Source organism: Coturnix japonica, chromosome 32 (assembly GCF_054131305.1).
Source record: "Coturnix japonica strain WE chromosome 32, WE-NBRP24, whole genome shotgun sequence".
NCBI classification, from domain to species: domain Eukaryota; kingdom Metazoa; phylum Chordata; class Aves; order Galliformes; family Phasianidae; genus Coturnix; species Coturnix japonica.
Genome location: NC_140694.1, coordinates 4947796 through 4959975, shown reverse-complemented (window position 1 = coordinate 4959975; position 12180 = coordinate 4947796).

The window sequence follows — 12180 nt, the reverse complement described above, 5'->3', positions numbered from 1 at the left end:
TGGAGTTGCCCTCCCCAGGCACGTCATGGTTACGCTGAAGCACAGAGGGAAAGTTCCATGTCCTGGATGGCTTTACAGTGTCACAACATAGTTGTTGAGCCATGCAGCTTCACAGAGAGATGGCAAAATGCTTCTCCTTCCCAACTGTGTCATGCTGAGAGAGCGTTTGGTGGGAATAGCACTTCTACGTTGATCTTGCCAAATAATAAGTGGACCAAACTCCTGCTTGTGCTCATAGCAGAGTTGTCCCTTAACAAAGTTGCTTGTAGGCAGTTGAGCTGAGGGTCCCCCCTGAGTTGACATCCTGAGGATAATCTGGTAAAGGTGGCATGTGGGAGCCCTGAGCGTGGCGTGCTCTCCGGGGGGTGTTTTCACTGACAAGAAAAATTACAGCCTCAGGATAAGCAGGAAGAGATGGAAGATGTTTTCTTGAATTGTCACAGCTGAAATCTGGCTAAAATCTATACTCCCTTTGCAAGGTTTCATTTGTTCTGCTATCTTGACAGGTAAGAGGCTTGGGCATTTTTGCATCTTGTTTTTTGTGATGTGAATTTGTTTTGCATTTTTTTTAGTATCAATAAATTACAGGTTTTCAGTCTGTTTTCTAGAAGACCAGGAGGGAATTGCTCGTCTTAGTCATCGTAGAGTCATACACAAAACAAAGTTTCATCTGGTTGTGAAGCTTAAAGCGTGCCGCTGCACAATTAGAAAGCAATTGCTTTGTACTGGGACTGTAACAGCACTCCCAGTTCTCACTTCATGTCTGCCTGTAAAGTACAAAGTTGTCAGTGCTGTTGGAGGTGCCCTGAGGGATGATGCTGACAGTTGTGTTGATGTTCCCTAGCAGCTCTGAAAAAAAGCATTCAGCGCTCTCTCCTTTATTTTTAATACAGTGATGTCACGTACATGTATCGGTTTTTAAATGCCTTTCATGTTGGGAAGTGGGATGTAGGGATATATTCAGTTTCAGGTTCCTTTTGATGAGTAATTTCATAGGCTTCTTTAGAAAGCAGGGCTTCTTTACTAGCAATTTAGAGCACTTGACCAAGACTTCTCTTTTGACTCATCTGTAGCGGACTGTGTTTCTTTGCACTTTGTAGAGGGACCCAAAAGCAAATGGTGAGAAGACCTCATGGCTGCCATAGGGAGAAAAACCAACCAGCGCCACCCCGACCACACCTGAGCTGTTTGTTACCAAATGTCTGTAATGTCAGTTTCATTGGACTGACTGGGAGCAGCCAGAAAGTCTGAGCAGGGCCACTGCTATGTAGACAAGCACTCTGTATGCAGGACTGCCACAGCTGAAGGTGAGACCATGTGTTTGTGTAGGTGCTGATTTCTGACGTGGATCCTTGATGTGGACAGCTGAGCAGAACTTAACTAATGGGGTGCTTTTGTGAAGTGGAAGGAAGAGCTGCACAAGCAGCACAGTGCTGCACCAGAGCAGGTTCACACTGGATTTGGGGAGAAATTTCTCTCCAGCAGTGTCCAGGAGGCGTTAGGACAGTGTCCTCAACGTGAACTGACTTGTGCTCAGCCCTGAAGCTGTCATGCAGTTAGACCTGAGTATCTTTGTAGGCCTCCTCCCCCGATCTGCTATAAACACGATGAATTTTCTTCCTCTTTTCTTCAGATTACATAAGCTCAGTGAAGGGTTTCTGTGCTTGAGAGAGATGCAGGATAAGAGCACAACAGCACAAGGTCTGCCTTTTGGCAGCTGGAGCTGTGATAATTCCAACATGCATGAAATGGCCTGATGTGCAGCGATTTAATTAATTGTGATTGCAGTCACATTTGGAGTTCAAGAGTTGCAGTTTGCATTTTGTCTGTGTCTTTTCTGGACCACGTGCAATTAAGTTTGAAATATTTCAGCATAATGTATGTAAGTGTACGATGAAGGACACTGCAGTTGCTCTTTTGAAGGTAAACATGTCTGTGTGTCCCTGTGTGTAGGTCCTGAAGCTGATCAGACATACTGTCAATAGTAACATCTTACAGATCAAGCTTGCTTGAGTTCTGATTCCAGTGATGTGGAGATGGGAGGAACAAAAGATATCAAAGCGCTGTTGCTATTCAGAAACATTCAGGTCTTGATTTTAGAAGTACTACTTCACCTTCTTTCTCTGTAAGATGAAAATAAAACCAGTTACCTGTTGTTTTAAGTTCACTGCTGTCTCTAGGGGAAATCTTTCCTTACTGTTATATATTAATAGATTAAATTCATCTGCAGGGCAAGTAGAAAGAACGGCAAAGACAAAGAAACCACACCTGGGTCTGCAGGAGCTGAATTAGTGGAGGTTCCCAGCTGCTGCTGCTCAGGAGGCATCACCCATAGAGCACAGGCTTGCAGGATATGATGCCTAATTGCTTGTTCAGTTTGTTTCAGAATAGCCTGTTATGTTTGAAGGACTTTTGTAGAACATGAAGTAAATTGATATTTTCCTTCTTGTTTGCATAAGTCCTCAAATTCTTGGCTTCCCAGGCTTTGATTGGAGGAGGTGCAAGACAAAGGAGCAGCATCTGAAAGGCACAGCTTTGTGGAAAGGCTCTTACTGTTCTGTCAGGACCTTAATGCAGCACTGCACAACACTGCAGAGCACTGCAGTGAAATGGCTGAGGTACTTGATCAGGCTTTACCTTCAAGGGTCAGTGTTCCTCATAATGAGAAACAGAAGGGTTTTTCGCTGTGGGAAAAACACTATAAAGAGCAATTAGAGCACAGAACCCTGAGCTGCATCTGCTGCAGGCTTCATTCCAAAGTGTTGAAGTCTGGAAGAATTCACTAAGTTACTGTGCGGTGTCAGCTCAGACATATGTAAAGTACAGGTAAGGATCTTCAAATACAAAACCACTCACATTAATAATCCCCAGGGGACATGAAGGAATGCAGGTCTCGGTGAAGGCAAACAGCATCTGTAGGCAGAAGGCCACGCATCAGAGACCTTTTCTTGTTGTTTGCTTGCATTGTAAGTGAAACATCTAAAATGACACTCCCAGAGGAGAATTATACCCAGGCAGTGGTGCACAGGCATGTATTAAAGTGCTCTTAGTACTTGTAAACACAATCAAATCAGATGGAAACATAGTGCAGAGTTCACTTCCAAAGGTCTTGAAGTTTGTTATTTTTCAGGCAAGATCTGATTGCTCAGGGTGTCAGTTTCATCACTATCAGGATGATTTCCCTCCTGAAGCAGAATCTGTTCATCCCAGTCTCACAGGAAGGCTGAGGCTCACAGTCCTCATTTCCACATAGGGAAAACGGTCTTGTATTTTGTATTTTGCAAGTGTAGCTGCAGGAGAAAGTAGATCAAGTCTGTCTTTGATGCCAGGAATGAAGTACGAGGAACTGTGCTCGTTTCCCAGTTAAGGGCCATCAAGGTAATTAGACATCTTGAAGTACATTATACTTGATAGATCAGAATATTGCATCTCATTTAAATGTCAGTGGGGTCTTTTGGTGTTTTTTCTGCATCCATATTATTTTGTTTCCTTGTCTTTTGTTCTTTCTAGGGCTCATGTGCTTCTGTTACTGTCTGATTCCTTTCTCTGCTGTTGTTGTTTAAGGTTTTCAGGTATCAGGTGGAATATTTTCCATGAGTGAGTCCACAATAATAGTTTAAATGTCTGTGGGATTTTTTTCCATGGTGCACAGCAGAGGTTAAAGCAGTTCATCTGTCCTTGCACTTGAGGCCTGATTTATGCGTCCTAGCCTTCCACTCGTGACCAGCTGCTGTTCTGTAAGGTGCTTTCCTAAATAGCTCAAGTAAAATCTGAGCTTCATAAATAGGGAGCAAGACGATTGTTTAACAAGGAATGCTACTGTTTTCCGAATCCTATTGTGTTCTTTATCAAGTACACTTGTCATGTGAGCCCTTTTACTTTCTCTTGGTGCTTTACTGTAAACAGAAGAAGTAGATTTGAGAGACCAGAGGAGGAAAAACATCAGGATGTTGTGTTCTCACTGGGTGAAACTTTGCAGAAGTGTGGAAGAACACATTGTTCATCATGTGATTCTTCCCTGTTGTGTTTGCTCTCATGCTCACATCGAATGACCGTCAAATTCCAGCTTCAAACCGGCACAGCATCACAGCTGATGGTTTTGCTGTTCAAGTTATTGGAAGTCTTATCTGAACTATGAAAAGTAGGGATTCTTTGCTTTCTGAACATATGGAGTGTGTTTGAGTCACAGCTCGATGCTTTTGTCCCTCAGCTGTGGCAGCTAGAAACTTCTCTTACGTGATAGCTGCCATTCTTATGCAGGCATCTGAATTTGACACCTCAGTTTTCAGGAGAAAAGTCTTCAGTTATTAATATTGCTTACTATGATTATAGCTGATAAGGAGCCCTTGTCACCAACCCTGCGTGGATTCAGAAAATGAATGATCTGAAAAAAAACAAACATGACAGCCATAAGGGGGAAAGAAGAAGTAGAATGTATGACTGAATAATGTAGGCAGTGGCACAGAGTAGGTGGCTTATTACTGTAATTTCTTAAATGTTGGTTGTGAGCTTATTTTGGGAGAGGCTTACGTAAATCAAAAGGGAAGGATGGTCTTTGATCAATCAACAGGTGAGCAACTGTGGGTGAGGGATGCTGGTGAGGAGTCAAGCTGATTGAAGAGATTGATGAGGGTGTAGGAGATATTTAGCATAAAGAAATCTTTGGACTAGGACAGAAAGTCCAGCCCAAGTTAGAATGATGGCAGTCTGTAAGTTCCTTCCTTAGTGGATTTTGCTGGCTAGAGATTTCAGATGTTTTCTTCCTGGCAATAAAATAGTTTCCTTCTAGGGGAAAAAAAAACCCAAAACATAACTGTAAACCCCACAGGATTATGATATCACAGATGTGAGAACTACTGACAGAGACTGCTGGATCTCCTTCATGGAATGGCTTTTAAACAGAACCAGGCGCAACCTTTTGTTTCTTTACGCTGCCCGTGGTTTGTCCTTTTACTCTGGGCTCCTTAGTACTGAATGTGCAGCTCCAGGGTTCTTCAGGAATGAATCAAGTGAAATGATGGATAATTCTCATGTTCTCTTTAAACGGCGAATAACAGAATTTTCATTTCTCCTAAATATTTCTGAGACAAAATAGTTAAGGACAGTGGAAGTGGTATTTCAAGTTACACTGCCAAAACATATCACAGTACAGTGCTACTGGCCTGGTTTTCCATTCTGGTCACCATTCCAATCACCAACATGCTGATCCTGTCTCCAGTGTCAGTCTTTGTGCAGTGCTGTTTTGCGCACTAAACAGGCAGTGTGCTGCCCTCCACACCACCCACGAAGGAGCTATGTGTGTGCATCAATGTGCTTCTGACACATTCTGTGATGGAAGTCACTATGCCTTAGGCCATTAAATAGATATGGTCTGAATTTGATTTTTTGTACTGATAAAGTTAGTGTTTCTGTCACTCTATGCCAGTAGTCTGGTGACTGGACTTAGAAAGCATGTCAGTTTGCTCCTGTAATTGCACCTAACTTTGAAGAATAATTGATTTTCAATACCATTGTTCCATAGTGCTCCTCAAATATTTCACAAATTAAATTCCATTTGAAATGCTTCAGGCAATCTGAAAGAGGAAACTCCCCTTAAAAATACCTGTTATGCAGAGTTTTCTAACTTCCTTGTTTGTCTGGCAGTGATTCAGCCTGGTTGATGCTGACTCAGTTATAACTCTTGTATGTGACTCTTTATGTTCCTGTTTTCATGCTTTTGTTTTATTGAGGGACTGGTTCTTCTGGTCATGGGTTTACATACTGTGACTCAGGTGCAATGCAGACAACACGGCAGTTACAGGAGAAAGCCTGTTAATATCAGGTATGTTAGTACTTACGTTTTCCTTGTGCCTTTAGCTGAGAAATTCATACAGTCATAGAATGCTTTGGGTTGAAAGGGGCCTTAAATTTCCAACTCCCTCCAACAGCTGGTTGTCTCCCACAAGGACAGGCTGCCCTCATCCAGCCTGGCCTTGGCCATCTCTAGGGTTGGGCACCCACAGCTTCTCCAGACAACAGTGCCAGGGCCTCACTGCCCTCTGAATAAAAAGACACACGAGGGTTGAGCAGGTGATCCAAGACAGCTGGCACAGCTTCACCAAGGGTAGATTGTGCCTGACCAACCTGGTGACCTGGTGACCTATGATGGAGTGTTGGCATCACTGCACAAAGGGACAGCAACTAATGGCATCTACCTGGGATCCTGCAAAGCCTTTGGCACGGCCCCTTATGCTCTGCTCTTGTATGGCCCCAGCTGGGGTAGTGCGTCCAGGTTTGGGGTCTTTAACGCAGGAAAACTGTGAACTTCTAGCGATGGTCCAGAGGAAGCCATGAGGATGCTCGAGGGCTGGAGTGCTGCTGCTATGATGACAGGCTGAGGGAGCTGGGCTTTTCAGTCCGGCTTCAAGGAGACCTCGCTATGGCTTTACAATACTTAAACATAAGTAGGAGGGGAATAACATTTTTACACAAGTGATAGGACAAGGAGGAACTTCCTTTGTATGCCCAGCAGAGGCAACGCTTCGCCCGCCCGGTGCCAGCCCTTGGTGCTCCTTGTGCCCCACTCCGCTCGCTCAGAGCTGCGTGCCGCTGCCGACTTGGAGCGGTGTCAGACGCGCCGCGGATGCTTTGTAATTTTAATGCTAAAACGGAGCTGTGCCCGAGGGCTTGCACGCACGTGCCAGGAGGTGGAAAAACAGCAAGCAAACAAACGCGGCCTTTCCAGCGGTGTCGGGGCTCCCTCAACTCTGCCGCAGGCAGGAGCCGCCTTCTTTGTTTTACTCCGTGTTTGGCTTTTCAGATGTTGGAGCGCTCTGCCTTTCATTAGTCTTGGATATGGTGAGGACAGGCCGTATCTGTTGGCTCCCAAGGGCTAAGAACCAAATGTTTAGCTGCTCTGGATAAACCTGGCATTGAAAGTATGTTTGTACAGCTGTCACCTTTGTCCCTATGGCTATTTATTGTCTCCTGTGGTCAGTGGGTGTTTCTCGTGCATCTTTCGGAGGACAGCCCGGGAAGGGACACACCTTGTGGGAAAGGTTCTTGAAGTCTGTGCCCTTTTGACACTGTCCCGAGTGGAGCAATGTCCTGAAAACCTGCATTTTCCTCAGCCAGCATCTAAAGTTCAAAAGTACAGTTGAAAGTTAAGGACAGAGAAGTCGGGTTTTTTGAATTCCTTCTTATAAATGCATCAGTGTAGGTGTGTGCTGGAAGGGATTCAGAACGAATGCTGTCTTTCTCAGAGCTCTGTGCACAGCACAGATTCAGTGCAGCCGCCTCAGGTACCTTCCAGCATTCTGTCAGTCCTGCTTTCTTTCTGAACAGCAGCTGTTTAACACTGACCTGTTTGCCTTGGGGATTTCTGCAGAGGTGCTTTTCACATCCAGTGAGTTCACTTTTGCTTTGAAGACTGCAAAGCCATGTTTTGCTGTTGACGCTGGGTGAGTGTACAGTAAGAATGAAGTGACACAAAAGGCTCAGCTGACCTCACCTCTGCCTTATAAGAACGTGTTCTGCTCGTTGGGGGTGCCAGGAAAGCAGTTCTGTCAAGTGCATTTGTCAGCAAGAGTTACCAGCCCTCGTTTAGAATCAAGGGTTGCGCAGATTAATTGCGTAGTAGTTTAGCTGTGCTCAGTGCAAGGAGTGCAGGAGTTGAATATCACTGAGTAACCGCAGGGGAACCCCGAGTTAATCAGTGTTCCTGCTGATGGTGAGCAGTACTGCATCACTCAGCAGAGCTGCTGCAGGAGTCCTTTGCAGCCTCCTATTTTTAGACCTCGGAGGAGGGCTGTGTCCATCGTCACACATGGTGACTAACCCTCCTGGAGTGCTCTGTGGGCCTATAAATACTGGGTGTGCTATTTCAGTCTCAGTACCTGTGAGGCAGATCGGTGCGTGAGGGCAGCTCTGTGCTGCTGAGGGCAATGTTCTGTCCCACACCTGCCCTCAGGTTACAGCTGGGCTGTGCTGCTGGGCTGTGCTCACACACAGAACCAACCCAGGCGGCTCTCGTTTCTGAGCCCTTGTAAGACAAATCTTGGCCAGTGAGAGTTTCTAAGGGAGATCTGCCCAGTCTGGAGGCGGAATGCTTCCAGCTGTTCATTGCAAACAGCAGACCTGCACTGAAGGATGTTACTGTTCTTAGCACTGTATATTGTGTGCGGTCTCATTGCTGTAAAATAACATATATGTACATATGTTTTAAGATATTGGAGTATCCCTACTGTTGTGGAAGTGTGTACTTAGGCAAGCATTATAAGTGCGAATGCAGCTATTTAACATGCACATGTAGCACTTCATCACTATTGTGATCCTATAATACAGCTGGCTGGTCTTTTTAATTCAGCTGGAGTACTTATCAGGAAAAGAGCTGAACTGGACTTGTATCTCACTTGCTGCTGTCTTGTAATATTGGCCCTTCTGCTTAAATTTAGCCCATCTGTATTCATATTCTCAACCAGTGACCAGCCTCTTCCTTTTGCTGTGTATGCGGCAGTGCCCAGCTACAGGCAAGGTAAGTGAACTTATAGGGCTGCTCTGTCTTTCTGTTCTTATTAAAGTACAAGCTGGATGAAGATTTCAGGGCTGTTTTGTGAGCTCTGACAACTTAAATGTGCTTAATGTTGCCAGGGAGAGCAAAGGAAAACTGTTCTTTTTATGTAGGTGTTGAGATGAAGATTTGCTGTGATGCTCTCAGCTTTGCGGAGGAACTTCTAAAAGTTCCTAATGTAGATTGCACCAGGTGAGCAACCTGGAAATTAAAAAGCCTTTGTTCCCATCTGCAGCTTTGGACAGATCACGTGCACTGCAGCAACTTACAGATCCTGAAACAGGCAAAGAAATAGAAAAAAAAAAAAAGTTCAGTCTTTTGCTGTAGTCACTGAGCTGCATTGGATTCCTTCTGGCAATGCTGTATAGCAGCTGCTCTGTCAACTGCAAGACAGCAAAGTTGTGTCTTTTTAAAGATGGGGCTGTGTCTGTATGTCGGGTCTGCATGACGAGGGTTTGATGGCAGCTGCAGCAGTGACCTCTGGTGGTCTCCAGCAGCTGCCCCAGCTCAGCTCAGAGCCAGATCCACCCAGGACTAGAAGGGTGGTGCTGGTGGCCTGAGCTGAGCCTGAGCAGTGCTGTCTATGCTCTGGGGATGTGGGGAAGGTGTTTGCATTTGCTTTAGCTCTCACTGCTCTGATTTGTTACCAGCCGGTAATAAATTACAGCAATCAGTCTATGCTGAGTGTTTTGACGGTGACAGTAACTGGTGATTGACCTCCCTGTCCTTACCTCAACCTGTGAGATTCCTTTTCCTCCATCCTATTTCCCCCCTGTTCTGTTGAGGAGTGGAGCATGGTGCGGTGGAGCTGAGCTACCTGTTGCTGGATCACAACAGTGTGTGTGTGCTGCTGGGAACCTGTGTGAGGATTCCACCATCATTTTAAAAGAAATCTGAGCAGTGGGAGGACGTTTAAGGAGGGAGCTGAGGGGCTGCTGGGAGCGGCATTCTGACCAGCACAGCTGCAAAAACATGAAACTTTTTCCCTGAAGATTTGGAGGAAAATGTTGGTGTTTCCTGTTGCAGCAAGTCCTGGGAATGTGTAAATGGAGCAGAGAAAGAGAAGGGAGCCTTCATCCTGCCCAGCTGTAGTGGTGGTTTGCAAAGCCTCTGAGTCATACAGTATTATCACAGAGTCCCCCCTCCTCCTTTTTTTTCCCTCCATTCTGACAGCTTAGATTTGGGTGGGAGAATTTTTCCCTCTTGCTCTCACCCTTCTTAATATTCTGCAGTAACTGGAATAAAAACATATAAAACTCATCATGCTCTTCTAATACAGAACAATGTGGCCTACAGCCTGCTGGAAGGAAAACTTGCATCGGCTTAGAGTATAAATGAAGAAGCTTGAGGCAGAAATTAAGAAGTAACACAAATCATCGGCATTTCTGATGGTACAGAAATGTGAATAGAAGGGCCGTGTTTCACTTGGAGATCATAAGCTCAGTCAGTGTGTCAGCGGGGTGACACGTTAGTGTGCAAGGTGTGCTCAGGACAAACGGGGGCTTCCATGTGCTTTCTTTTGTTGCATCTTTTGAGCGAGCTTTCTGCTTCAGGAGCTCTGTGAGGGGGCTTAATGGCTTTCTGCTGGTTCTCTGTTATATAGTCACGTAGCTCTTCCCTTTCTATCTTTTCCCTTGGCATTAGGGAGCAGCTTCTTGCTGTTTGCAGAGGTAATAACCAGCGGGTTACTTAGCACAGCACTTTCTATATAGTGAGAACATTCCACAGTGGGTAGGTGTTCTGCTTCACCAGGCAGAGTGCATCACAGAGCATCTGTTTAACGTGCGATTAAGAACCTATGAAGCTTGATAGATCAACTGCCCGGGGAAATAAAGTTCACTTTGTTTGGAAGCAAAGACAGAAGTGGAGCACTGTGTTCACAGTAAGGTTTGTATTTCTTTCCCCTTTTTAAGAAGAATAAGAAAAACAACTGAGCACCTGCCTGGCAGAATAGTTGTTCTCAGTCATATGAATGGTAGTAACTACTTTTGGGATGTTGTCTTAGATCTTCAGCACTTCAGTAGTGTTTAGCATCTGATTTAGGCCTTAAAAGGTATGCAAATCAGTATTGGTACTCCCCAGAACCTCTTCTCTAGGCTGAACAAGCCCAGCATCCTCAGCCTGTCTTTACCCGGGAGGTGCTCCAGCCCCCTGAGCATCCCAATGGCCCTGCTCTGGGCCGGCCCCATCAGCTCAGGGTGCAGAAAATGAAATCCTTCTGGGCAAACGTAAGCCGTGGTATTACTGCACTGATTTCATTTGCCCTACATGTTTGCTTTGGATTTTATGCGGGGTCTCATACGGGTTTTATGCTAATCATGCTAATGGTTTTGCAGAAGAAAACGTCTTAGAAGCACAATTTCCTTGTAGTATCTAAATCTCCGTCATGTAGAACAGTCCCAGGTTGTACATTACCTACAGACAAGGCCGCATTTAAATGCAGAATAACTGGGGGAAGAACCTGTCTTTACAGTGGGGTTGGGAGCACGTGATTAATGAGCTGGAAGACTTGCTGGAGCTGAGCCCTGACAGTGACCGTTCTTATTCCTGCTCCAGATAACATTATGCTTGCTCCATTTTATTGGCACACATGAAACACCTAAGCATGGTGCCGTTGCATCCCTCCTACTATACTAGGATAGTTGCCACCACAAATTACTGGGTCATGACTGACCGAGAAGGGCAGGGCTTGGTCTCTTGTACCTTTTTATGGTATTGCAAATAGCTATGCAGTCATCCTGGAGGAACAGTGCAAGAAAACAAATTACAGGCTAAGCCAGTCTGCCGGTGTCTCGGTGCAAGAGTTTGTTTATGTTAGTTTCACTCTGCCAGTTCTTCCAGAAAAAGGAAATACAGGGAATGCTGCCGTATCAACAAGATCTTCAGCAGGTGTAAGGTTACCAGTGAAATAAGCCACCTGGGAGTGCGCCCTGGGTGCTGCACTGGGGTAGAACAGTTAAAGACACTCGATGGTTCCTTCCTTGGATAGGAACGGGGAAGTGGACTAAATGAATGTGAAGTTCAGTTGGGACAAACACGCTTCTCCAGAAAATCATAGAATGACCCAGGTTGGAAAAGACCTTGAAGACCATCAAGTCCAACCGCAGCCTAACCAGTACCCTAACTCTAAAACCCCTCCGCTAAATCATATCCCTGAGCACCACATCCAGACGGCTCTTAAACACATCCAGGTGCAAACAAAGAATCCTCTATAGAAACGCAGTCCAGCAGAGAGAGATTTGAGAGATGCAGTGACTTATAGCCTTACTAAAACAGAACCATGTGAGCTGTGATCCTCAGGAACAGCACAAGTGCTGTCCTGGCCTGCAGCGTCACTGTCCTTTATGTCTCATGGTACCCGTTTTCTCTGTAAAATGTGTGTATTGTCAGCAGTTCTTAGTCTGTTCTTATTACAGTTAATAAAAGATAGGATAGAATATTTTAGCTAACCATTGCCATGGGGTGTGGTTTATTTTAGCTCTCTGCTGAGTTATTTCTGAGAATGGCCATCCTTCTTTCAAACATGTTTTACGTTTTGTTCCTATTCTCAGATACCGGCTTCTGCTGAAGTCTTTGCAGGGCTATGCAAATGCTAGTTTTAGCTCTAAATAGCTTCTCTATTTATTCAGAAC